The 27,045-nt window shown below is 46.8% G+C and overlaps 10 non-coding genes across 10 annotated transcripts; 9 read left to right on the top strand and 1 right to left on the bottom strand.

Annotated features, from left to right (window-relative positions):
* Positions 1 to 743: 743 nt before the first annotated feature.
* trnaq-uug (transfer RNA glutamine (anticodon UUG)) lies at positions 744 to 816 on the top strand. The gene has a single exon. It is a non-coding gene; the product is annotated as a tRNA-Gln (tRNA).
* A 4,666-nt stretch (positions 817 to 5,482) lies between these two features.
* Positions 5,483 to 5,554, top strand: trnaq-uug (transfer RNA glutamine (anticodon UUG)). The gene has a single exon. It is a non-coding gene; the product is annotated as a tRNA-Gln (tRNA).
* Positions 5,555 to 6,838: 1,284 nt separating this feature from the next.
* On the top strand, positions 6,839 to 6,910 carry trnaq-uug (transfer RNA glutamine (anticodon UUG)). The gene has a single exon. It is a non-coding gene; the product is annotated as a tRNA-Gln (tRNA).
* Positions 6,911 to 7,516: 606 nt separating this feature from the next.
* trnaq-uug (transfer RNA glutamine (anticodon UUG)) lies at positions 7,517 to 7,588 on the top strand. The gene has a single exon. It is a non-coding gene; the product is annotated as a tRNA-Gln (tRNA).
* Positions 7,589 to 8,860: 1,272 nt separating this feature from the next.
* On the top strand, positions 8,861 to 8,932 carry trnaq-uug (transfer RNA glutamine (anticodon UUG)). The gene has a single exon. It is a non-coding gene; the product is annotated as a tRNA-Gln (tRNA).
* Positions 8,933 to 9,538: 606 nt separating this feature from the next.
* trnaq-uug (transfer RNA glutamine (anticodon UUG)) lies at positions 9,539 to 9,610 on the top strand. The gene has a single exon. It is a non-coding gene; the product is annotated as a tRNA-Gln (tRNA).
* Positions 9,611 to 12,250: 2,640 nt separating this feature from the next.
* Positions 12,251 to 12,322, top strand: trnaq-uug (transfer RNA glutamine (anticodon UUG)). Its single transcript has one exon. It is a non-coding gene; the product is annotated as a tRNA-Gln (tRNA).
* Positions 12,323 to 13,607: 1,285 nt separating this feature from the next.
* trnaq-uug (transfer RNA glutamine (anticodon UUG)) lies at positions 13,608 to 13,679 on the top strand. The gene has a single exon. It is a non-coding gene; the product is annotated as a tRNA-Gln (tRNA).
* A 606-nt stretch (positions 13,680 to 14,285) lies between these two features.
* On the top strand, positions 14,286 to 14,357 carry trnaq-uug (transfer RNA glutamine (anticodon UUG)). Its single transcript has one exon. It is a non-coding gene; the product is annotated as a tRNA-Gln (tRNA).
* A 5,318-nt stretch (positions 14,358 to 19,675) lies between these two features.
* trnae-cuc (transfer RNA glutamic acid (anticodon CUC)) lies at positions 19,676 to 19,747 on the bottom strand. The gene has a single exon. It is a non-coding gene; the product is annotated as a tRNA-Glu (tRNA).
* Between the last annotated feature and the right edge of the window lie 7,298 nt (positions 19,748 to 27,045).

Raw genomic sequence — 27,045 nt, 5'->3', positions numbered from 1 at the left:
GTATAATGGTGGAGACGGTAATGTTGTTGATTTTGAGAAAAGAACCGAAGGAACTATTCAGCAAAGGTTCCATGGTGTCATGGTAAGAACTCTGGACTCTGAATCCAGCGATTCCAAGTTCAAATATGGGTGGAACCTGAATTCTTGTTGTCCCAGCTGCTGGAAATTTGGGACATACAACCTTGGCATCTGCATACCAACCACGGTTACGGGACCGTTTGCTGCCTGGAGCGATGACAGTTGATTTATTGTTCTCGACATCAGATGATAGGCTCAACCTCTCATTCCCAGTTCCAAATGAGCGGGGGAGAAAGATGTGTATTGTCCAGTGCTTCGTTTCACTGCACAGCAGATTGCTCAACATTTTCTTTGCAAGCTGCATTCGGCTGCATATTTGTTGAAATTGAAAGCAGTGCTTCTTGAAACGTAGACATTGCACTTCGTATTCCCGAAAAAAGTTAACAATTGCTTATCTATCGTGCAGCAGTGCCTTGCAAAGATTATTCACATTTTAACTGGCAGGACTGCAATACAAGATGCTATGAGCAGTGTGAAAAAGAAACAGAGATTTGTGAACCGATAGCCATCAAGGCAGCTGTGTGATTTACTCAGAACCGAGGCTTAGCAGAGGGGCAAGTGGGCAAGCTGAAGTTAAGGATGAGACCTGGCTGAGACAAAGTATAATGGTGGAGACGGTAATGTTGTTGATTTTAAGAAAAGATTCAAATGAATTTATCAGCAAAGGTTCCATGGTGTAATGGTGAGCACTCTGGACTTTGAATCCAGCGATTCCGAGTTTAAATCTCGGTGGAGCCTGAATTCTTGTTGTCCCAGCTGCTGGAAATTTGGGACATACAAGCTTGGCAGCTGCATACCAACCACGGTTACGGGACCGTTTGCTGCCTGAATCAATGACGGTTGATTTATTGTTCTCGACATCAGATGATAGGCTCAACCTCTCATTTCCTGTTCCAAATAAGAGGGGGAGAAAGATGTGTGTTGTCCAGTGCTTCGTTTGACTGCACAGCAGATTGCTCAACATTTTCTTTGCAAGCTGCATTCGGCTGGCATACTTGCTGAAATTGAAAGCAGTGCTTCTTGAAAAGTAGGCATTGCACTTCGTATTCTCGAAAAAAGTTAACAATTGCTTATCTTTCGTGCAGCAGTGCCTTGCAAAGATTATACTCATTTTACCTGGCAGGACTGCAATGCAATCTGCCATGAGCAGTGTGAAAAAGAAGCTGAGATTTGTGAACCGATAGCCATCAAGGCAACTGTGTGATTTGCTCAGAACCGAAGCTTAGCAGAGGGGCAAGTGGGCAAGCTAAAGTTAAGGATGAGACCAGGCCGAGACAAAGTATAATGGTGGAGATGGTAATGTTGTTGATTTTGAGAAAAGAATCTAGGAAACTGTTCAGCAAAGGTTCCATGGTGTAATGGTAAGCACTCTGGACTCTGAATCCAGCGATTCCAAGTTCAAATATGGGTGGAACCTGAATTCTTGTTGTCCCAGCTGCTGGAAATTTGGGACATACAACCTTGGCATCTGCATACCAACCACGGTTACGGGACCGTTTGCTGCCTGGATCGATGACAGTTGATTTATTGTTCTCGACATCAGATAATAGGCTCAACCTCTCATTCGCAGTTCCAAATGAGCGGGGGAGAAAGATGTGTATTGTCCAGTGCTTCGTTTCACTGCACAGCAGATTGCTCAACATTTTCTTTGCAAGCTGCATTCAGCTGGCATATTTGTTGAAATTGAAAGCAGTGCTTCTTGAAACGTAGACATTGCACTTCGTATTCCCGAAAAAAGTTAACAATTGCTTATCTATCGTGCAGCAGTGCCTTGCAAAGATTATTCACATTTTACCTGGCAGGACTGCAATACAAGATGCTATGAGCAGTGTGAAAAAGAAACAGAGATTTGTGAACCGATAGCCATCAAGGCAGCTCTGTGATTTACTCAGAACCGAGGCTCAGCAGAGGGGCAAGTGGGCAAGCTGAAGTTAAGGATGAGACCTGGCCGAGACAAAGTATAATGGTGGAGACAGTAATGTTGTTGATTTTAAGAAAATATTCAAATAAATTTATTAGCTTAGGTTCCATGGTGTAATGGTGAGCACTCTGGACTTTGCATCCAGCGATCCGAGTTTAAATCTCGGTGGACCTGAATTCTTGTTGTCCCAGCTGCTGGAAATTTGGGACATACAAGCTTGGCATCTGCATACCAGCCACGGTTACGGGACCTTTTGCTGCCTGGATCGATGACGGTTGATTTATTGTTCTCGACAATACATGATAGGCTCAACCTCTCATTCCCACTTCCAAATAAGCGGGGGAGAAAGATGTGTATTGTCCAGTGCTTCGTTTCACTGCACAGCAGATTTATCAACATTTTCTTTGCAAGCTGCATTCGGCTGGCATACTTGTTGAAATTGAAAGCAGTGCTTCTTGAAACGTAGACATTGCACTTCGTATTCTCGAAAAAAGTTAACAATTGCTTATCTATCGTGCAGCAGTGCCTTGCAAAGATTATTCACATTTTACCTGGCAGGACTGCAATACAAGATGCTATGAGCAGTGTGAAAAAGAAACAGAGATTTGTGAACCGATAGCCATCAAGGCAGCTCTGTGATTTACTCAGAACCGAGGCTCAGCAGAGGGGCAAGTGGGCAAGCTGAAGTTAAGGATGAGACCTGGCCGAGACAAAGTATCATGGTGGAGACAGTAATGTTGTTGATTTTAAGAAAATATTCAAATGAATTTATTAGCATAGGTTCCATGGTGAGCAGTCTGGACTTTGCATCCAGCGATCCGAGTTTAAATCTCGGTGGAACCTGAATTCTTGTTGTCCCAGCTGCTGGAAATTTGGGACATACAACCTTGGCATCTTCATAACAACCACGGTTATGGGGCCGTTTGCTGCCTGGATCAATGACGGTTGATTTATTGTTCTCGACATCAGATGATAGGCTCAACCTCTCATTCCCAGTTCCAAATAAGAGGAGGAGAAAGATGTGTGTTGTCCAGTGCTTCGTTTGACTGCACAGCAGATTGCTCAACATTTTCTTTGCAAGCTGCATTCGGCTGGCATACTTGCTGAAATTGAAAGCAGTGCTTCTTGAAAAGTAGGCATTGCACTTCGTATTCTCGAAAAAAGTTAACAATTGCTTATCTTTCGTGCAGCAGTGCCTTGCAAAGATTATACTCATTTTACCTGGCAGGACTGCAATGCAATCTGCCATGAGCAGTGTGAATAAGAAGCTGAGATTTGTGAACCGATAGCCATCAAGGCAACTGTGTGATTTGCTCAGAACCGAAGCTTAGCAGAGGGTCAAGTGGGCAAGCTAAAGTTAAGGATGAGACCAGGCCGAGACAAAGTATAATGGTGGAGATGGTAATGTTGTTGATTTTGAGAAAAGAATCTAGGAAACTGTTCAGCAAAGGTTCCATGGTGTAATGGTAAGCACTATGGGCTCTTAATCCAGCGATCCAAGTTCAAATATCGGTGGAACCTGAATTCTTGTTGTCCCAGCTGCTGGAAATTTGGGACATACAAACTTGACATCTGCATACCAACCACGGTTACGGGACAGTTTGCTGCCTGGATCGATGACGGTTGATTTATTGTTCTCGACATCAGATGATAGGCTCAACCTCTCATTCCCAGTTCCAAATAAGAGGGGGAGAAAGATGTGTGTTGTCCAGTGCTTCGTTTGACTGCACAGCAGATTGCTCAACATTTTCTTTGCAAGCTGCGTTCGGCTGGCATACTTGCTGAAATTGAAAGCAGTGCTTCTTGAAACGTAGGCATTGCACTTCGTATTCTTCGAAAAAGTTAACAATTGCTTATCTTTCATGCAGCAGTGCCTTGCAAAGATTATACTCATTTTACCTGGCAGGACTGCAATGCAATCTGCCATGAGCAGTGTGAAAAAGAAGCTGAGATTTGTGAACCGATAGCCATCAAGGCAGCTGTGTGATTTGCTCAGAACCGATCTTAGCAGAGGGGCAAGTGGGCAAGCTGAAGTTAAGGATGAGACCAGGCCGAGACAAAGTATAATGGTGGAGTTGTTAATGTTGTTGATTTTGAGAAAAGAATCTAAATAACTGTTCAGCAAACGTTCCATGGTGTAATGGTAAGCACTCTGAACTTTGAATCCAGCGATCCAAGTTCAAATCTCGTAAGAACCTGAATTCCTGTTGTCCCAGCTGCTGGAAATTTGGGACATACAAACTTGGCATCTGCATACCAACCACGGTTACGGGACCGTTTGCTGCCTGAATCAATGACGGTTGATTTATTGTACTCGACATCAGATGATAGGCTCAACCTCTCATTCCCAGTTCCAAATAAGAGGGGGAGAAAGATGTGCGTTGTCCAGTGCTTCGTTTGACTGCACAGCAGATTGCTCAACATTTTCTTTGCAAGCTGCATTCGGCTGGCATACTTGCTGAAATTGAAAGCAGTGCTTCTTGAAACGTAGGCATTGCACTTCGTATTCTTCGAAAAAGTTAACAATTGCTTATCTTTCGTGCAGCAGTGCCTTGCAAAGATTATACTCATTTTACCTGGCAGGACTGCAATGCAATCTGCCATGAGCAGTGTGAAAAAGAAGCTGAGATTTGTGAACCGATAGCCATCAAGGCAGCTGTGTGATTTGCTCAGAACCGAAGCTTAGCAGAGGGGCAAGTGGGCAAGCTGAAGTTAAGGATGAGACCAGGCCGAGACAAAGTATAATGGTGGAGATGGTAATGTTGTTGATTTTGAGAAAATAATGTAAGAAACTGTTCAGCAAAGGTTCCATGGTGTAATGGTAAGCACTCTGGGCTCTGAATCCAGCGATCCGAGTTCAAATTCTTGGTGGAACCTGAATTCTTGTTGTCCCAGCTGCTGGAAATTTGGGACATACAAGCTTGGCATCTGCATACCAACCACGGTTACGGGACCGTTTGCTGCCTGAATCAATGACGGTTGATTTATTGTTCCCGACATCAGATGATAGGCTCAACCTCTCATTCCCAGTTCCAAATAAGAGGGGGAGAAAGATGTGTGTTGTCCAGTGCTTCGTTTGACTGCACAGCAGATTGCTCAACATTTTCTTTGCAAGCTGCATTCGGCTGGCATGCTTGCTGAAATTGAAAGCAGTGCTTCTTGAAACGTAGGCATTGCACTTCGTGTTCTTCGAAAAAGTTAACAATTGCTTATCTTTCGTGCAGCAGTGCCTTGCAAAGATTATACTCATGTTACCTGGCAGGACTGCAATGCAATCTGCCATGAGCAGTGTGAAAAAGAAGCTGAGATTTGTGAACCGATAGCCATCAAGGCAGCTGTGTGATTTGCTCAGAACCGAAGCTTAGCAGAGGGGCAAGTGGGCAAGCTGAAGTTGAGGATGAGACCAGGTCGAGACAAAGTATAATGGTGGAGTTGTGAATGTTGTTGATTTTAAGAAAAGATTCAAATGAATTTATCAGCAAAGGTTCCATGGTGTAATGGTGAGCACTCTGGACTTTGAATCCAGCGATCCGAGTTTAAATCTCGATGGAACCTGAATTCTTGTTGTCCCAGCTGCTGGAAATTTGGGACATACAAGCTTGGCATCTGCATACCAACCACGGTTACGGGACCGTTTGCTGACTGAATCAATGACGGTTGATTTATTGTTCTCGACATCAGATGATCGGCTCAACCTCTCATTCCCAGTTCCAAATAAGAGGGGGAGAAAGATGTGTGTTGTCCAGTGCTTCGTTTGACTGCACAGCAGATTGCTCAACATTTTCTTTGCAAGCTGCATTCGGCTGGCATACTTGCTGAAATTGAAAGCAGTGCTTCTTGAAAAGTAGGCATTGCACTTCGTATTCTCGAAAAAAGTTAACAATTGCTTATCTTTCGTGCAGCAGTGCCTTGCAAAGATTATACTCATTTTACCTGGCAGGACTGCAATACAAGATGCTATGAGCAGTGTGAAAAAGAAACAGAGATTTGTGAACCGATAGCCATCAAGGCAGCTCTGTGATTTACTCAGAACCGAGGCTCAGCAGAGGGGCAAGTGGGCAAGCTGAAGTTAAGGATGAGACCTGGCCGAGACAAAGTATAATGGTGGAGACAGTAATGTTGTTGATTTTAAGAAAATATTCAAATGAATTTATTAGCATAGTTTCCATGGTGTAATGGTGAGCACTCTGGACTTTGCATCCAGCGATCCGAGTTTAAATCTCGGTGGAACCTGAATTCTTGTTGTCCCAGCTGCTGGAAATTTGGGACATACAAGCTTGGCATCTGCATACCAACCACGGTTACGGGACCTTTTGCTGCCTGGATCGATGACGGTTGATTTATTGTTCTCGACAATAGATGATAGGCTCAACCTCTCATTCCCAGTTCCAAATAAGCGGGGGAGAAAGATGTGTATTGTCCAGTGCTTCGTTTCACTGCACAGCAGATTTATCAACATTTTCTTTGCAAGCTGCATTCGGCTGGCATACTTGTTGAAATTGAAAGCAGTGCTTCTTGAAACGTAGACATTGCACTTCGTATTCTCGAAAAAAGTTAACAATTGCTTATCTATCGTGCAGCAGTGCCTTGCAAAGATTATTCACATTTTACCTGGCAGGACTGCAATACAAGATGCTATGAGCAGTGTGAAAAAGAAACAGAGATTTGTGAACCGATAGCCATCAAGGCAGCTGTGTGATTTACTCAGAACCGAGGCTTAGCAGAGGGGCAAGTGGGCAAGCTGAAGTTAAGGATGAGACCTGGCCGAGGCAAAGTATAATGGTGGAGACGGTAATGTTGTTGATTTTAAGAAAAGATTCAAATGAATTTATCAGCAAAGGTTCCATGGTGTAATGGTGAGCACTCTGGACTTTGAATCCAGCGATCCGAGTTTAAATCTCGGTGGAACCTGAATTCTTGTTGTCCCAGCTGCTGGAAATTTGGGACATACAAGCTTGGCATCTTCATAACAACCACGGTTACGGGGCCGTTTGCTGCCTGGATCAATGACGGTTGATTTATTGTTCTCGACATCAGATGATAGGCTCAACCTCTCATTCCCAGTTGCAAATAAGAGGAGGAGAAAGATGTGTGTTGTCCAGTGCTTCGTTTGACTGCACAGCAGATTGCTCAACATTTTCTTTGCAAGCTGCATTCGGCTGGCATACTTGCTGAAATTGAAAGCAGTGCTCCTTGAAACGTAGGCATTGCACTTCGTATTCTTCGAAAAAGTTAACAATTGCTTATCTTTCGTGCAGCAGTGCCTTGCAAAGATTATACTCATTTTACCTGGCAGGACTGCAATGCAATCTGCCATGAGCAGTGTGAAAATGAAGCTGAGATTTGTGAACCGATAGCCATCAAGGCAACTGTGTGATTTGCTCAGAACCGAAGCTCAGCAGAGGGGCAAGTGGGCAAGCTGAAGTTAAGGATGAGACCAGGCCGAGACAAAGTATAATGGTGGAGTTGTGAATGTTGTTGATTTTGAGAAAAGAATCTAAGAAACTGTTCAACAAAGGTTCCATGGTGTAATGGTAAGCACTCTGGACTTTGAATCCAGCGATCCGAGTTCAAATCTCGGTGGAGCCTGAATTCTTGTTGTCCCAGCTACTGGAAATTTGGGACACACAAGCTTGGCATCTGCGTCCCAACCACGGTTACGGGACCGTTTGCTGCCTGAATCGATGACGGTTGATTTATTGTTCTCGACATCAGATGATAGGCTCAACCTCTTATACCCAGTTCCAAATAAGAGGGGGAGAAAGATGTGTGTTGTCCACTGCACAGCAGAATGCTCAACATTTTCATTGCAAGCTGCATTCGGCTGGCATACTTGCTGAAATTGAAAGCAGTGCGTCTTGAAACGTAGGCATTGCACTTCATATTCTCGAAAAAAGTTAACAATTGCTCATCTTTCGTGCAGCAGTGCCTTGCAAAGATTATACTCGTTTTACCTGGCAGGACTGCAATACAAGCTGCTATGAGCAGTGTGAAAAAGAAGCTGAGATTTGTGAACCGATAGCCATCCAGGCAGCTGTGTGATTTGCTCAGAACCGAAGCTTAGCAGAGGGGCAAGTGGGCAAGCTGAAGTTAAGGATGAGACCAGGCCGAGACCAAGTATAATGGTGGAGATGGTAATGTTGTTGATTTTGAGAAAAAAATCTAAGGAACTATTCAGCGAAGGTTCCATGGTGTAATGGTGAGCACTCTGGACTCTGAATCCAGCGATTCCAAGTTCAAATATGGGTGGAACCTGAATTCTTGTTGTCCCAGCTGCTGGAAATTTGGAACATACAACCTTGGCATCTGCATACCAACCACGGTTACGGGACCGTTTGCTGCCTGGATTGATGACAATTGATTTATTGTTATCGACATCAGATGATAGGCTCAACCTCTCATTCCCAGTTCCAAATGAGCGGGGGAGAAAGATGTGTATTGTCCAGTGCTTCGTTTCACTGCACAGCAGATTGCTCAACATTTTCTTTGCAAGCTGCATTCGGCTGGCATATTTGTTGAAATTGAAAGCAGTGCTTCTTGAAACGTAGACATTGCACTTCGTATTCCCGAAAAAAGTTAACAATTGCTTATCTATCGTGCAGCAGTGCCTTGCAAAGATTATTCACATTTTACCTGGCAGGACTGCAATACAAGATGCTATGAGCAGTGTGAAAAAGAAACAGAGATTTGTGAACCGATAGCCATCAAGGCAGCTCTGTGATTTACTCAGAACCGAGGCTCAGCAGAGGGGCAAGTGGGTAAGCTGAAGTTAAGGATGAGACCTGGCCGAGACAAAGTATAATGGTGGAGACAGTAATGTTGTTGATTTTAAGAAAATATTCAAATGAATTTATTAGCATAGGTTCCATGGTGTAATGGTGAGCACTCTGGACTTTGCATCCAGCGATCCGAGTTTAAATCTCGGTGGAACCTGAATTCTTGTTGTCCCAGCTGCTGGAAATTTGGGACATACAAGCTTGGCATCTGCATACCAACCACGGTTACGGGACCTTTTGCTGCCTGGATCGATGACGGTTGATTTATTGTTCTCGACAATAGATGATAGGCTCAACCTCTCATTCCCAGTTCCAAATAAGCGGGGGAGAAAGATGTGTATTGTCCAGTGCTTCGTTTCACTGCACAGCAGATTTATCAACATTTTCTTTGCAAGCTGCATTCGGCTGGCATACTTGTTGAAATTGAAAGCAGTGCTTCTTGAAACGTAGTCATTGCACTTCGTATTCTCGAAAAAAGTTAACAATTGCTTATCTATCGTGCAGCAGTGCCTTGCAAAGATTATTCACATTTTACCTGGCAGGACTGCAATACAAGATGCTATGAGCAGTGTGAAAAAGAAACAGAGATTTGTGAACCGATAGCCATCAAGGCAGCTGTGTGATTTACTCAGAACCGAGGCTTAGCAGAGGGGCAAGTGGGCAAGCTGAAGTTAAGGATGAGACCTGGCCGAGGCAAAGTATAATGGTGGAGATGGTAATGTTGTTGATTTTAAGAAAAGATTCAAATGAATTTATCAGCAAAGGTTCCATGGTGTAATGATGAGCACTCTGGACTTTGAATCCAGCGATCCGAGTTTAAATCTCGGTGGAACCTGAATTCTTGTTGTCCCAGCTGCTGGAAATTTGGGACATACAAGCTTGGCATCTTCATAACAACCACGGTTACGGGGCCGTTTGCTGCCTGGATCAATGACGGTTGATTTATTGTTCTCGACATCAGATGATAGGCTCAACCTCTCATTCCCAGTTCCAAATAAGAGGAGGAGAAAGATGTGTGTTGTCCAGTGCTTCGTTTGACTGCACAGCAGGTTGCTCAACATTTTCTTTGCAAGCTGCATTCGGCTGGCATACTTGCTGAAATTGAAAGCAGTGCTTCTTGAAAAGTAGGCATTGCACTTCGTATTCTCGAAAAAAGTTAACAATTGCTTATCTTTCGTGCAGCAGTGCCTTGCAAAGATTATACTCATTTTACCTGGCAGGACTGCAATGCAATCTGCCATGAGCAGTGTGAATAAGAAGCTGAGATTTGTGAACCGATAGCCATCAAGGCAACTGTGTGATTTGCTCAGAACCGAAGCTTAGCAGAGGGTCAAGTGGGCAAGCTAAAGTTAAGGATGAGACCAGGCCGAGACAAAGTATAATGGTGGAGATGGTAATGTTGTTGATTTTGAGAAAAGAATCTAAGGAACTATTCAGCAAAGGTTCCATGGTGTAATGGTAAGCACTCTGGACTCTGAATCCAGCGATTCCAAGTTCAAATATGGGTGGAACCTGAATTCTTGTTGTCCCAGCTGCTGGAAATTTGGGACATACAACCTTGGCATCTGCATACCAACCACGGTTACGGGACCGTTTGCTGCCTGGATCGATGACAGTTGATTTATTGTTCTCGACATCAGATGATAGGCTCAACCTCTCATTCGCAGTTCCAAATGAGCGGGGGAGAAAGATGTGTATTGTCCAGTGCTTCGTTTCACTGCACAGCAGATTGCTCAACATTTTCTTTGCAAGCTGCATTCAGCTGGCATATTTGTTGAAATTGAAAGCAGTGCTTCTTGAAACGTAGACATTGCACTTCGTATTCCCGAAAAAAGTTAACAATTGCTTATCTATCGTGCAGCAGTGCCTTGCAAAGATTATTCACATTTTACCTGGCAGGACTGCAATACAAGATGCTATGAGCAGTGTGAAAAAGAAACAGAGATTTGTGAACCGATAGCCATCAAGGCAGCTCTGTGATTTACTCAGAACCGAGGCTCAGCAGAGGGGCAAGTGGGCAAGCTGAAGTTAAGGATGAGACCTGGCCGAGACAACGTATAATGGTGGAGACAGTAATGTTGTTGATTTTAAGAAAATATTCAAATAAATTTATTAGCATAGGTTCCATGGTGTAATGGTGAGCACTCTGGACTTTGCATCCAGCGATCCGAGTTTAAATCTCGGTGGACCTGAATTCTTGTTGTCCCAGCTGCTGGAAATTTGGGACATACAAGCTTGGCATCTTCATAACAACCACGGTTACGGGGCCGTTTGCTGCCTGGATCAATGACGGTTGATTTATTGTTCTCGACATCAGATGATAGGCTCAACCTCTCATTCCCAGTTGCAAATAAGAGGAGGAGAAAGATGTGTGTTGTCCAGTGCTTCGTTTGACTGCACAGCAGGTTGCTCAACATTTTCTTTGCAAGCTGCATTCGGCTGGCATACTTGCTGAAATTGAAAGCAGTGCTTCTTGAAAAGTAGGCATTGCACTTCGTATTCTCGAAAAAAGTTAACAATTGCTTATCTTTCGTGCAGCAGTGCCTTGCAAAGATTATACTCATTTTACCTGGCAGGACTGCAATGCAATCTGCCATGAGCAGTGTGAATAAGAAGCTGAGATTTGTGAACCGATAGCCATCAAGGCAACTGTGTGATTTGCTCAGAACCGAAGCTTAGCAGAGGGTCAATTGGGCAAGCTAAAGTTAAGGATGAGACCAGGCCGAGACAAAGTATAATGGTGGAGATGGTAATGTTGTTGATTTTGAGAAAAGAATCTAGGAAACTGTTCAGCAAAGGTTCCATGGTGTAATGGTAAGCACTATCGGCTCTTAATCCAGCGATCCGAGTTCAAATCTCGGTGGAGCCTGAATTCTTGTTGTCCCAGCTACTGGAAATTTGGGACATACAAGCTTGGCATCTGCATACCAACCACGGTTGCGGGACCGTTTGCTGCCTGAATCAATGACGGTTGATTTATTGTTCTCGACATCAGATGATTGGCTCACCCTCTCATTCCCAGTTCCAAATAAGAGGGGGAGAAAGATGTGTGCTGTCCAGTGCTTCGTTTGACTGCACAGCAGATTGCTCAACATTTTCTTTGCAAGCTGCATTCGGCTGGCATACTTGCTGAAATTGAAAGCAGTGCTCCTTGAAACGTAGGCATTGCACTTCGTATTCTTCGAAAAAGTTAACAATTGCTTATCTTTCGTGCAGCAGTGCCTTGCAAAGATTATACTCATTTTACCTGGCAGGACTGCAATGCAATCTGCCATGAGCAGTGTGAAAATGAAGCTGAGATTTGTGAACCGATAGCCATCAAGGCAACTGTGTGATTTGCTCAGAACCGAAGCTCAGCAGAGGGGCAAGTGGGCAAGCTGAAGTTAAGGATGAGACCAGGCCGAGACAAAGTATAATGGTGGAGTTGTGAATGTTGTTGATTTTGAGAAAATAATCTAAGAAACTGTTCAACAAAGGTTCCATGGTGTAATGGTAAGCACTCTGGACTTTGAATCCAGCGATCCGAGTTCAAATCTCGGTGAAGCCTGAATTCTTGTTGTCCCAGCTACTGGAAATTTGGGACACACAAGCTTGGCATCTGCGTCCCAACCACGGTTACGGGACCGTTTGCTGCCTGAATCGATGACGGTTGATTTATTGTTCTCGACATCAGATGATAGGCTCAACCTCTTATACCCAGTTCCAAATAAGAGGGGGAGAAAGATGTGTGTTGTCCACTGCTTCGTTTGACTGCACAGCAGAATGCTCAACATTTTCATTGCAAGCTGCATTCGGCTGGCATACTTGCTGAAATTGAAAGCAGTGCGTCTTGAAACGTAGGCATTGCACTTCATATTCTCGAAAAAAGTTAACAATTGCTCATCTTTCGTGCAGCAGTGCCTTGCAAAGATTATACTCGTTTTACCTGGCAGGACTGCAATTCAAGCTGCTATGAGCAGTGTGAAAAAGAAGCTGAGATTTGTGAACCGATAGCCATCCAGGCAGCTGTGTGATTTGCTCAGAACCGAAGCTTAGCAGAGGGGCAAGTGGGCAAGCTGAAGTTAAGGATGAGACCAGGCCGAGACAAAGTATAATGGTGGAGATGGTAATGTTGTTGATTTTGAGAAAAAAATCTAAGGAACTATTCAGCGAAGGTTCCATGGTGTAATGGTGAGCACTCTGGACTCTGAATCCAGCGATTCCAAGTTCAAATATGGGTGGAATCTGAATTCTTGTTGTCCCAGCTGCTGGAAATTTGGGACATACAACCTTGGCATCTGCATACCAACCACGGTTACGGGACCGTTTGCTGCCTGGATTGATGACAATTGATTTATTGTTATCGACATCAGATGATAGGCTCAACCTCTCATTCCCAGTTCCAAATGAGCGGGGGAGAAAGATGTGTATTGTCCAGTGCTTCGTTTCACTGCACAGCAGATTGCTCAACATTTTCTTTGCAAGCTGCATTCGGCTGGCATATTTGTTGAAATTGAAAGCAGTGCTTCTTGAAACGTAGACATTGCACTTCGTATTCCCGAAAAAAGTTAACAATTGCTTATCTATCGTGCAGCAGTGCCTTGCAAAGATTATTCACATTTTACCTGGCAGGACTGCAATACAAGATGCTATGAGCAGTGTGAAAAAGAAACAGAGATTTGTGAACCGATAGCCATCAAGGCAGCTCTGTGATTTACTCAGAACCGAGGCTCAGCAGAGGGGCAAGTGGGTAAGCTGAAGTTAAGGATGAGACCTGGCCGAGACAAAGTATAATGGTGGAGACAGTAATGTTGTTGATTTTAAGAAAATATTCAAATGAATTTATTAGCATAGGTTCCATGGTGTAATGGTGAGCACTCTGGACTTTGCATCCAGCGATCCGAGTTTAAATCTCGGTGGAACCTGAATTCTTGTTGTCCCAGCTGCTGGAAATTTGGGACATACAAGCTTGGCATCTGCATACCAACCACGGTTACGGGACCTTTTGCTGCCTGGATCGATGACGGTTGATTTATTGTTCTCGACAATAGATGATAGGCTCAACCTCTCATTCCCAGTTCCAAATAAGCGGGGGAGAAAGATGTGTATTGTCCAGTGCTTCGTTTCACTGCACAGCAGATTTATCAACATTTTCTTTGCAAGCTGCATTCGGCTGGCATACTTGTTGAAATTGAAAGCAGTGCTTCTTGAAACGTAGTCATTGCACTTCGTATTCTCGAAAAAAGTTAACAATTGCTTATCTATCGTGCAGCAGTGCCTTGCAAAGATTATTCACATTTTACCTGGCAGGACTGCAATACAAGATGCTATGAGCAGTGTGAAAAAGAAACAGAGATTTGTGAACCGATAGCCATCAAGGCAGCTGTGTGATTTACTCAGAACCGAGGCTTAGCAGAGGGGCAAGTGGGCAAGCTGAAGTTAAGGATGAGACCTGGCCGAGGCAAAGTATAATGGTGGAGACGGTAATGTTGTTGATTTTAAGAAAAGATTCAAATGAATTTATCAGCAAAGGTTCCATGGTGTAATGATGAGCACTCTGGACTTTGAATCCAGCGATCCGAGTTTAAATCTCGGTGGAACCTGAATTCTTGTTGTCCCAGCTGCTGGAAATTTGGGACATACAAGCTTGGCATCTTCATAACAACCACGGTTACGGGGCCGTTTGCTGCCTGGATCAATGACGGTTGATTTATTGTTCTCGACATCAGATGATAGGCTCAACCTCTCATTCCCAGTTCCAAATAAGAGGAGGAGAAAGATGTGTGTTGTCCAGTGCTTCGTTTGACTGCACAGCAGGTTGCTCAACATTTTCTTTGCAAGCTGCATTCGGCTGGCATACTTGCTGAAATTGAAAGCAGTGCTTCTTGAAAAGTAGGCATTGCACTTCGTATTCTCGAAAAAAGTTAACAATTGCTTATCTTTCGTGCAGCAGTGCCTTGCAAAGATTATACTCATTTTACCTGGCAGGACTGCAATGCAATCTGCCATGAGCAGTGTGAATAAGAAGCTGAGATTTGTGAACCGATAGCCATCAAGGCAACTGTGTGATTTGCTCAGAACCGAAGCTTAGCAGAGGGTCAAGTGGGCAAGCTAAAGTTAAGGATGAGACCAGGCCGAGACAAAGTATAATGGTGGAGATGGTAATGTTGTTGATTTTGAGAAAAGAATCTAAGGAACTATTCAGCAAAGGTTCCATGGTGTAATGTTAAGCACTCTGGACTCTGAATCCAGCGATTCCAAGTTCAAATATGGGTGGAACCTGAATTCTTGTTGTCCCAGCTGCTGGAAATTTGGGACATACAACCTTGGCATCTGCATACCAACCACGGTTACGGGACCGTTTGCTGCCTGGATCGATGACAGTTGATTTATTGTTCTCGACATCAGATGATAGGCTCAACCTCTCATTCGCAGTTCGAAATGAGCGGGGGAGAAAGATGTGTATTGTCCAGTGCTTCGTTTCACTGCACAGCAGATTGCTCAACATTTTCTTTGCAAGCTGCATTCAGCTGGCATATTTTTGAAATTGAAAGCAGTGCTTCTTGAAACGTAGACATTGCACTTCGTATTCCCGAAAAAAGTTAACAATTGCTTATCTATCGTGCAGCAGTGCCTTGCAAAGATTATTCACATTTTACCTGGCAGGACTGCAATACAAGATGCTATGAGCAGTGTGAAAAAGAAACAGAGATTTGTGAACCGATAGCCATCAAGGCAGCTCTGTGATTTACTCAGAACCGAGGCTCAGCAGAGGGGCAAGTGGGCAAGCTGAAGTTAAGGATGAGACCTGGCCGAGACAAAGTATAATGGTGGAGACAGTAATGTTGTTGATTTTAAGAAAATATTCAAATAAATTTATTAGCATAGGTTCCATGGTGTAATGGTGAGCACTCTGGACTTTGCATCCAGCGATCCGAGTTTAAATCTCGGTGGACCTGAATTCTTGTTGTCCCAGCTGCTGGAAATTTGGGACATACAAGCTTGGCATCTGCATACCAGCCACGGTTACGGGACCTTTTGCTGCCTGGATCGATGACGGTTGATTTATTGTTCTCGACAATAGATGATAGGCTCAACCTCTCATTCCCAGTTCCAAATAAGCGGGGGAGAAAGATGTGTATTGTCCAGTGCTTCGTTTCACTGCACAGCAGATTTATCAACATTTTCTTTGCAAGCTGCATTCGGCTGGCATACTTGTTGAAATTGAAAGCAGTGCTTCTTGAAACGTAGACATTGCACTTCGTATTCTCGAAAAAAGTTAACAATTGCTTATCTATCGTGCAGCAGTGCCTTGCAAAGATTATTCACATTTTACCTGGCAGGACTGCAATACAAGATGCTATGAGCACTGTGAAAAAGAAACAGAGATTTGTGAACCGATAGCCATCAAGGCAGCTCTGTGATTTACTCAGAACCGAGGCTCAGCAGAGGGGCAAGTGGGCAAGCTGAAGTTAAGGATGAGACCTGGCCGAGACAAAGTATCATGGTGGAGACAATAATGTTGTTGATTTTAAGAAAATATTCAAATGAATTTATTAGCATAGGTTCCATGGTGAGCACTCTGGACTTTGCATTCAGCGATCCGAGTTTAAATCTCGGTGGAACCTGAATTCTTGTTGTCCCAGCTGCTGGAAATTTGGGACATACAACCTTGGCATCTTCATAACAACCACGGTTATGGGGCCGTTTGCTGCCTGGATCAATGACGGTTGATTTATTGTTCTCGACATCAGATGATAGGCTCAACCTCTCATTCCCAGTTCCAAATAAGAGGAGGAGAAAGATGTGTGTTGTCCAGTGCTTCGTTTGACTGCACAGCAGATTGCTCAACATTTTCTTTGCAAGCTGCATTCGGCTGGCATACTTGCTGAAATTGAAAGCAGTGCTTCTTGAAAAGTAGGCATTGCACTTCGTATTCTCGAAAAAAGTTAACAATTGCTTATCTTTCGTGCAGCAGTGCCTTGCAAAGATTATACTCATTTTACCTGGCAGGACTGCAATGCAATCTGCCATGAGCAGTGTGAATAAGAAGCTGAGATTTGTGAACCGATAGCCATCAAGGCAACTGTGTGATTTGCTCAGAACCGAAGCTTAGCAGAGGGTCAAGTGGGCAAGCTAAAGTTAAGGATGAGACCAGGCCGAGACAAAGTATAATGGTGGAGATGGTAATGTTGTTGATTTTGAGAAAAGAATCTAGGAAACTGTTCAGCAAAGGTTCCATGGTGTAATGGTAAGCACTATGGGCTCTTAATCCAGCGATCCAAGTTCAAATATCGGTGGAACCTGAATTCTTGTTGTCCCAGCTGCTGGAAATTTGGGACATACAAACTTGACATCTGCATACCAACCACGGTTACGGGACAGTTTGCTGCCTGGATCGATGACGGTTGATTTATTGTTCTCGACATCAGATGATAGGCTCAACCTCTCATTCCCAGTTCCAAATAAGAGGGGGAGAAAGATGTGTGTTGTCCAGTGCTTCGTTTGACTGCACAGCAGATTGCTCAACATTTTCTTTGCAAGCTGCGTTCGGCTGGCATACTTGCTGAAATTGAAAGCAGTGCTTCTTGAAACGTAGGCATTGCACTTCGTATTCTTCGAAAAAGTTAACAATTGCTTATCTTTCATGCAGCAGTGCCTTGCAAAGATTATACTCATTTTACCTGGCAGGACTGCAATGCAATCTGCCATGAGCAATGTGAAAAAGAAGCTGAGATTTGTGAACCGATAGCCATCAAGGCAGCTGTGTGATTTGCTCAGAACCGAAGCTTAGCAGAGGGGCAAGTGGGCAAGCTGAAGTTAAGTATGAGACCAGGCCGAGACAAAGTATAATGGTGGAGTTGTTAATGTTGTTGATTTTGAGAAAAGAATCTAAAGAACTGTTCAGCAAAGGTTCCATGGTGTAATGGTAAGCACTCTGAACTTTGAATCCAGCGATCCAAGTTCAAATCTCGGTGGAACCTGAATTCTTGTTGTCCCAGCTGCTGGAAATTTGGGACATACAAGCTTGGCATCTGCGTACCAACCACTGTTACGGGACCGTTTGCTGCCTGAATCGATGACGGTTGATTTATTGTTCTCGACATCAGATGACAGGCTCAACCTCTTATTCCCAGTTCCAAATAAGAGGGGGAGAAAGATGTGTGTTGTCCAGTGCTTCGTTTGACTGCACAGCAGAATGCTCAACATTTTCTTTGCAAGCTGCATTCGGCTGGCATACTTGCTGAAATTGAAAGCAGTGCGTCTTGAAACGTAGGCATTGCACTTCATATTCTCGAAAAAAGTTAACAATTGCTCATCTTTCGTGCAGCAGTGCCTTGCAAAGATTATACTCATTTTACCTGGCAGGACTGAAATGCAATCTGCCATGAGCAGTGTGAAAAAGAAGCTGAGATTTGTGAACTGATAGCCATCAAGGCAGCTGTGTGATTTACTCAGAACCGAGGCTTAGCAGATGGGCAAGTGGGCAAGCTGAAGTGAAGGATGAGATCTGGCCGAGACAAAGTATAATGGTGGAGACGGTAATGTTGTTGATTTTAAGAAAAGATTCAAATGAATTTATCAGCAAAGGTTCCATGGTGTAATGGTGAGCACTCTGGACTTTAAATCCAACGATCCGAGTTCAAATCTTGGTAGAACCTGAATTCTTCTTGTCCCAGCTGCTGGAAATTTAGGGCATACATGCTTGGCATCTGCATACCAACCACGGTTACGGGGCTTTTGCTGCCTTAATCAATGATGGTTGATTTATTGTTCTCGACATCAGATGATAGGCTGAACCTCTCATTCCCTGTTCCAAATGAGCGGAGCAGAAAGATATGTGTTGTTCAGTGCTTCATTTGATTCCACAGCAGATTGCTCAACATTTTCTTTGCAAGCTGCATTCGGCTGGCATACTTGTTGTAATTGAAAGCAGAGCTTCTTGAAACGTCGGCATTGCACTTCGTATTCTCGAAAAAACTTAACAATTGCTTTTCTTTAGTGCAGCAGTGCCTTGCAAGGTTTATACACATTTTATCAGGCAGGACTGTAATACAAGCTGCTCTGAGCAGTGTGAGAAAGAAGCAGCGTTTTGAGAACCAAGATCCATCAAGGCGGCTGTGTGATTTGCTCAGAACCGAGGCTTAGCAGAGGGGCAAGTGGGCAAGCTGAAGTTAAGGATGAGACCAGGCCGAGACAAAGTTGAATGGTGGAGACGTTAATGTTGTTGATTTTGAGAAAAGAGCTAATGAAATCTTCAGCAACGGTTCCATGGTGTAATGGTTAGCACTCTGGACTCTGAATCCAGCAATCAGGGTTCAAATCTAGGTGGAACTGAATTCTTGTTGTCCCAGTTGCTGGAAATTTCGGACATATAGGGTGAAGGCATCTGCGTACCAACCACGGTTGCTGGACCGTTTGCTGCCTGAATCAATGACGGTTGATTTATTGTACTCTGTTGTGTCTGTACCTTTAAGAGAATAACTGGTCTTAGACTGCAGTACTGGCAGTGACCACTCCTGTATAAAAGGCCCTAGCAGGCTTCTGTAGTTTCAGTTTCAAGCTGCCTCTTGTTCAGTAAAGTACCTGTTAAACTGTTCTCCCGAAGTGCGTGTATTATTGAGGTGCAGACTTTACAGTGGCGACGAGTAAGTTCGAACTCACCTGCAGTGTGGCATCATCTCACGGGGATCTCACCTGAAAGGAAGGTCCTGGAAGGTCGTAGTCTGAGCAACGGGCGCCGACCGAGGGCAACCGCCCAAAGAATCCATCGGTGTTTGGAGAATTGCGGGAGAGACTGTGGTTCCAGCGAATCGTGCTGGAAGCAGGTAGCGCGCTGCCCCTTCCGGACTGTGGTGCGCTCAAGCTCGATAGAGAGGCTCTACAAATCGGGCAATTCAAACAGCCCCAAAACGCACTGTTCCCTGACCGGGAATCGAACCCGGGCCGCGGCGATGAGAGCGCCGAATCCTAACCAGTAGACCACCAGGGAAGCCACAGCAATGCAGTTGTTCCTGCCTGCTCCTTTGCAATTCAGATCCTTTCGCGACAGGCAAACTGTTCGGACAAAATGACATTTTTTAGACGAGCACACAAAAGACGTGTTCGCGAAAGCACGGCACCAAGTGCGGGTAGGCATCCACTAGAAATCGATTTCCTCCTGTGTTTTTCTCTGGATGTTGTCTCTCTCGGTGCTGGGCGAACAATTCATTGATGCATTTCTCCTGAACTGAAGCCTTTTGCCCATCTCGCGGGGTCAGAGCCGCTCTGTCCGTCTCTTACCTGCTTGTGACCATTATCGGGAACAGGCCGCCTGTTCAACTTTCATCAGCAAACCCAGAAAGACAAATAAACAGAAAGATGTGTCTCTCAGCCCCGGTGGCAAAGGTGCAGTGGATGTTAATCCAAATAAATCCCCCGTGAGATTCTGTCTGCATTGGCTTCCTTCTAAAGTTTGTATTTTATATTTTCGGAAAGACCATAAAATTAGGCTGATGGCCCGTACGGGGATTGGACCCGCGCCCTTGGCGTTATTCACCCCCCCGTGCTCAGTGCTCAGCAGAGTCGGCAGCACGAAGTTGGCAAACTGCCTGCAGTCCTCCGAACGGGCCTGTGTTGCGAGCCCATCCCGATCCCCGCAACCATTCTCGGGAAAAGGAATTTCTCGGCCTATCTCCTATTGATAAACTCACGATCTGCTCGAGCACAGAGCTCTCAGCCTTTACTCACTGATCTTCACAAGAGTTGATTGTGTTTTGTAAATCTCTCACTCGCTCTCCTCGCGGTCAAACACAAAGTTTACCTGCTGTGTTTTCCAGCAGCCAGTAAGTTGATTTGAAAAGGCCATTGTGACAGGGTTTGGGCTCTGAATCCAGTCACAGATCGGGTTGTGATGCCTTGTGGCTCAAGCGGTCACCTGACCTGCCAGCTGATGACCTCACTGCTGATGATGACTGATGTACCTCAATAATCCCGAGACTCGATGTTAGCGAAACAAAACAAGGCTTTTATTAACTTAGAAGATAACACGCAGTGGAGAGAGGTATCTTCCCTGGAGGTCTGCAGTACTGGCTGTGAGGCCAGACTGAGCTGGCTTACATAGAGGCCAGGTATGGGCGGAGCCCTACACACAACACATTCCATACATTCCAATACACAATACAATGGTGAGGAGAAACCTGAAACCAACCACAGTCACAGGCAATACAATGGTAAGGGGGAACCTGAAACCAACCACAGTCACAGGCAGTGATGAATGGAATATTTAATCACATTCACCCCTTCTATAGATTTAGTCTTTTCGGGGGTTTGGTAGTCCTCTGCGACCGACGTGGCTGTTGTGGTGTCGCGGGTGTCGGCTGGGTGTCCCCGGTGGCCTCCTGGGTCTCTGCCGGGGGTGCCGTCAGGGTTGTTGAAGGGGTAGTTGGTGGGGGTGCCGTTGGTCGATGTTCTTCCGGGGGTGATGAAAGAGTAGTGGGTGGGTAAGAGTTGCTGTGGTCGTTGTTGCTGCTATTGCCGTGGTTGTTGTCGTTACCGGCTGGGGCGACATCTTTTATTGACACGGTGTCCTCCCTTCCGTCGGCGTGCCGGACATACGCGTGTTGGGGGTTAGTGTGGAGTAGGTGCACTGGCTCCACGAGAGGGTCCGTCTTATGGCCCCTCACATGCCTTCGCACGAATACCAGACCCGGGGTGGAGAGCCATGACGGCATGGATACGCCTGAGGTGGATTTCCGGGGGAAGCTAAACATTCGTTCATGAGGCGTGGCATTAGTGGCAGTACACAATAGCGACCGTATCGAATGGAGCACATCTGAGAGGACTTCCTGCCAGCGGGAGATAGGGAGGCCCTTGGTCCTTAGAGCTAGAGTGACTGCTTTCCATACTGTCCCGTTCTCTCGCTCCACTTGACCGTTACCCCGGGGGTTGTAGCTGGTGGTACGGCTCGTGGCGATACCCCTGGACAGCATGTACTGGCGTAGCTCTTCACTCATGAAGGACGCCCCCATATCCGTGTGGATGTAGCTCGGCATACCGAACAGGCAGAACAGGCTGTTGAGGCATTTAATGACCGTGGCGCTGGTCATGTCTGGGCAGGGGAAGGCGAATGGGAACCGGGAGTATTCGTCCACAATGTTCAGGAAGTAAACATTGCGGTCGACGGACGGGAGGGGGCCCTTGAAATCTAAGCTGAGCCGCTCAAAGGGCCGTGTAGCTTTGATTAAGTGGGCTCTATCAGGGTGGTAGAACCGAGGCTTGCACTCAGCGCAAGTGCGGCAGTTCCTGGTCAGAGACCGAACTTCCTCAATCGAGTAGGGTAAGTTGCGGGACTTTATGAAGTGGAACAGCCGCGTGACCCCTGGGTGGCAGAGGTCGTTGTGGAGGGTCTGTAGCCGATCCCCGGTGGCGCTGGCACACATCCCTCGTGAGAGGGCATCTGGGGATTCGTTAAGGGCCCCTGGCCGGTAAATGATGTCATACTCGAAGGTGGAGAGCTCGATCCGCCACCTAAGAATCTTATCATTTTTGATCTTCCCCCTCTGTTTGTTATTGAACATAAACGCTACTGACCGCTGGTCGGTAAGTAGGGTGAAGCGTTTGCCGGCTAGGTAGTGGCGCCAGTGGCGCACTGCCTCCACGATGGCTTGGGCCTCCTTTTCCACGGAGGAGTGTCTGATCTCGGGCCCTTGGAGGGTCCTCGAGAAGAAAGCTACGGGCCGCCCCGCCTGGTTGAGGGTGGCCGCCAAGGCAAAGTCAGACGCATCACTTTCCACTTGAAATGGAGTGTTCTCGTCCACTGCCTGTAGCGTGGCCCGCTCAATATCCTGCTTAATGCTTTTGAAGGCGGCGTGGGCCTCAGCAGAGAGCGGAAAAGAGGATGCTTTCAAGAGGGGGCAGGCTTTGTCGGAGTAGTTGGGGACCCATTGGGAATAATAAGAAAATAACCCCAGGCACCTTTTCAGGGCTTTGGGAGTGTTGGGCAGGGGCAGCTCCCGTAGGGGGCGCAATCGGTCGGGGTCTGGTCCGATTTCCCCATTCTCCACCACGCTGCCTAGTGTGCAGAGGGGCGTGGTGTTGAAAACGCACTTGTCCTCGTTGTCGGTGAGGTTGAGTTTTTGTGCGGTTTTCAGGAACCTCTCGAGGTTCAAGTCGTGATCCTGCTGGTTGTGACCGCAGATGGTGACGTTGTCGAGGTAGGGGAAGGTTGCCTGCAAGTGGTGGTCATCGACCATGCGATCCATCTCCCTCTGGTAGACCGAGACCCCATTCGTCACCCCAAAGGGGACTCTGAGGAATTGGTAGAGGCGTCCGTTCGCCTCGAAGGTGGTGTACGGGCGGTCCTCTGGTCTGATAGGGAGCTGGTGGTACGCTGACTTGAGGTCGATGGTGGAGAACACCCGGTATTGGGCGATTTGGTTCACCATTTCTGATATGCGGGGTAGCGGGTAGGCGTCTAGTTGGGTGTACCTGTTGATCGTTTGGCTATAGTCAATCACCATCCATTTCTTCTCGCTACCCCTTACCACCACCACTTGGGCGCGCCACGGGCTATTGCTGCATTCAATAATGCGCTCTTTCAGGAGCCTGTCTACCTCGGTTGCGATAAACCGCCTGTCCTCCCAGCTGTACCTCCTGCTTTTGGTCGAAGGCGGCTTTACCTTCAGGGTAGCCAGGCCGCACACTGTGAGGGGCGGCTGGGACCCACCGTACTTGAGCGTGATGCTTTGGTGGTTGCACTGGAAATCCAGGCCCAAGATCACGCTCGCGCATAGATTCTTCATGATTAATACTTTAAAATTATCGTATACAGTCCCGTTAACGGACAATTGAACCGTGCAGCAACCCAGAATGGTCGATGTCTGGGTTTTATCAGCCATAGAGATGGTACCCCGAGTAGGGACCACCTTTAGGGAGAGTTGTCGTGCCAGTTCCGGGTGGATAAAACTCTCCATGCTTCCACTGTCAATTAAACATTTAACCCCGCACCCGTTTACCTCAATGTCCACCATTGATTTGGATAGCGGGTGGGGCCTGGTCTGGTCCACTGTGACCGATGCCACTGTAGGGCCCTGATCGAGACAAGATGGCATCCGCGCTGTCTGCTCACAAGATGGCGACCCCACGAGGTCGGGCAAGACGGCCGCTCCCACGGCGCACACACGGCGGTGGCGTGTTTTGGTTTTCCAGCGGGGTTCCCTCTGCACACCTTCCCAAAGTGCCCCTTCTTACCGCACTTAAAGCAGGTGGTGCCTTTCGCCGGGCACAGGTTTCTGGTGTGTTTTGGCTGCCCGCAGAAGTAGCAGTTGGGTCCCCGATGCGTCGCGGCTGTCGTAGGGCTTCTGGGGTGGAGAGCGGGGCCCCGACGGTGTCGGGCTGCCGGGCGGGGAAGATGCCTTCCAAGATGGCGGCGCCCTTGGTGCACACGTGGCGGCGTGGACGGCACGGGCTGAAGAGTAGGCGTCCGAGTTTCTCTGGGCCACATCCAGTGATCGCGCAGTGTCCGCAGCCTGTTTCAGGTCCAATCCCGTATTTTCCAGCAGTCTTTGCCGGATGTAAGTGGAGCTGAGGCCTGTGATAAAGGCATCGCGAACAAGCTCGTCGGTGTAAACTGCGGCTTTTACATCTCGGCACTTGCAGTCTTTGCCAAGCATTTTCAGGGTGCCTAGGAACTCCTCCACCGATTCCCCAGGTCGCTGTGCGCGAGTGGCGAGCAGATGCCTAGCATACACCTCATTCGGAGGCTGCTGGTAATGCGCCTTTAAGATGTTGCAGGCGGCCAGGTACGTGTCGGCGTCTTGGATGAGGGGGTAAACCCGGTGGCTTACCCAATTCCGCAGAATTCCGAGTTTCATACTCGCAGCGTCCGTAGCGTCTTTGACGGCTGCGGAATTGTCCAGGAAGAATTCCATACACATAAACCAGTGTCCGAAGCGTGCTGATGCGTCCGGAGCATGCTGATCCAAATCCAAACGTTCGGGTTTCAGGAGTTGATCCATTGTGTTGAAAAATAAGTTAATAAAATTGATGTGCCTCAATAATCCCGAGACTCGATGTTAGCGAAACAAAACAAGGCTTTTATTAACTTAGAAGATAACACGCAGTGGAGAGAGGTATCTTCCCTGGAGGTCTGCAGTACTGGCTGTGAGGCCAGACTGAGCTGGCTTACATAGAGGCCAGGTATGGGCGGAGCCCTACACACAACACATTCAATACATTCCAATACACAATACAATGGTGAGGAGAAACCTGAAACCAACCACAGTCACAGGCAATACAATGGTAAGGGGGAACCTGAAACCAACCACAGTCACAGGCAGTAATGAATGGAATATTTCATCACAGTGACCTCATAATTAACCCCATCGTACAGCTGTGGGTTGATGTTTAAATTGATGCAAAAATATTTCCCTGAAAGCCAATCAAATCTAATCGACATAAACTAGTTGATGTTATGAATTTGTGCTCCCAGTGGGAATTCCTGCAGAGTCTGCTGGTGTTCCTCTCCCCAATTACCCACAGGAAGCTTTGTGTTCAGAGTCTGTACTCATTACATCGACATTACACAGTATTATTACACGGCCACATCTAAAACTGGACACATTAATAGGGAGACAACAGTGTGAATCGTAGGGTGGGAGAGGCGGGGAGCGAGGGAGAGAGAGAAAGAGAGGGAGGGGGGAGGGAGAGAAAGAGAGGGAGTGGGGAGGGAGAGAGAGGGGGAGGGAGAGAGAGCGGGGAGGGAGTGAGAGAGAGGATGAACGAGAGAACGGAGGTAGAGAGAGAACGGGTTCGGGAGAGGGGACGGGAGAGAGAGGGGGCTGGAGAGAGAGGGGGCGGGAGAGAGAGGGGGCGGAAGAGAGAGGGGGCGGGAGAGAGAGGGGGCGGGAGAGAGAGGGGGCGGGAGAGAGAGGGGAGGGAGAGAGAGGGGAGGGAGAGAGAGGGGAGGGAGAGAGGGAGAGAGAGGGGAGGGAGAGAGAGGGGAGGGAGAGAGACAGGAGGGAGAGAGAGTGAGGGGAGGGAGAGAGAGGGGAGGGAGAGAGAGAGGGCGAAGAGAGAGTGAGAGGGGGTGAGATGGTGATAAACGTGGTGGTAAACGCTTCAGCCGTGTTTTTGCACTCACGTGCTGGGCTCCGCCATCATTGAGGATGGGGATATTCATGGTGCCTCCTCCTCCCGTTAGTTGTTTAATTGTCCACCACCATTCACGACTGAATGTGGCAGGACTGCAGAGCTTTGGTCTGATCCATTGATTGTGGGATCACTTCACCCTGTCTATAGCATGCTGCTTCCGCTTTTTAGCACTTCATTTTTGGTATGCCTGCTGCTACTCCTGGCATGGTTTTCTGCACTCCTTATTGAACCAGGCCAGGCCTTGGTGGTACAGATTGTGGTTGAATACTATTCTGCTGTTGCTGATGGCCCACAGCGCCGCATGGATGCCCAGTTTTGAGCTGCTAGATCTGTTCTGAATCTGTCCCAATTAGCACGGTGGTAGTGCCACACAACATGATGGAGGGTGTTCTTGGTGTGAAGACGGGACTTCGTCTCCTCAGTGACTGTGCGGTGGTCGCTGCTGCCAATGCTGTCATGGAAAGATCCATCTGCGACAGGTAGATTGGTGAGGACGAGGTCAAGTAGGTTTTTCCCTCATTTTGGTTCTCTCACCACCTGCCGGAGGCCCAGACTGGCAAATATGTCTTTCCGGACTCAGCCAGCTCGGTCAGTAGTGGTGCTACCGAACCACTCATGGTGATGGACATTGAAGTCCCCCACCCAGAGTACATTCTGTGCCCTTGTTACTCTCAGTGCTTCTTCCAAGTGGTGTTCAACATGGAGGAGCACTGATTCATCAGCTGAGGGTGGGAGGGAGGTGGTAATCAGCAGGAGGTTTCCTTGCCCATGCTTGACCTGAAGCAACGAGACTTTTATGGGGTCCGGAGTCAATGTTGAGGACTCCCAGGGCCACTCCCTCCCGACTGTATACCACAGTGCCGCCACCCCTGGTGGGTCTGTCCTGCCGGTGGGACAGGACATACCCAGGGATAGTGATGGAGGAGTTTGGGGCATTGGCTGAAAGGTAAGATTCTGTGATTATGACTATGTCAGGCTGTAGCTTGACTAGTCTGTGTCACAGCTCTCCCAATTCTGGCACAATTGCCCAGATGTTGGTGAGGAGGACTTTGCAGGGTCGACGGGGCTGGGTGTGCCGTTGCCGTGTTCTTAGCTGGTGCCGAGTTCGATGCCGGGTGGTCCCTCCGGATGGAGCAAGTTTAAAACACACGAGAGAAA

The sequence above is a fragment of the Somniosus microcephalus genome, unplaced genomic scaffold (assembly GCF_052327205.1).
Source record: "Somniosus microcephalus isolate GS21.2 unplaced genomic scaffold, FLI_Smic_1.0 unresolved_chr4, whole genome shotgun sequence".
In the NCBI taxonomy this organism is placed as follows: Eukaryota; Metazoa; Chordata; class Chondrichthyes; order Squaliformes; family Somniosidae; genus Somniosus; species Somniosus microcephalus.
This window is presented reverse-complemented; position numbering and strand designations above follow the sequence as displayed.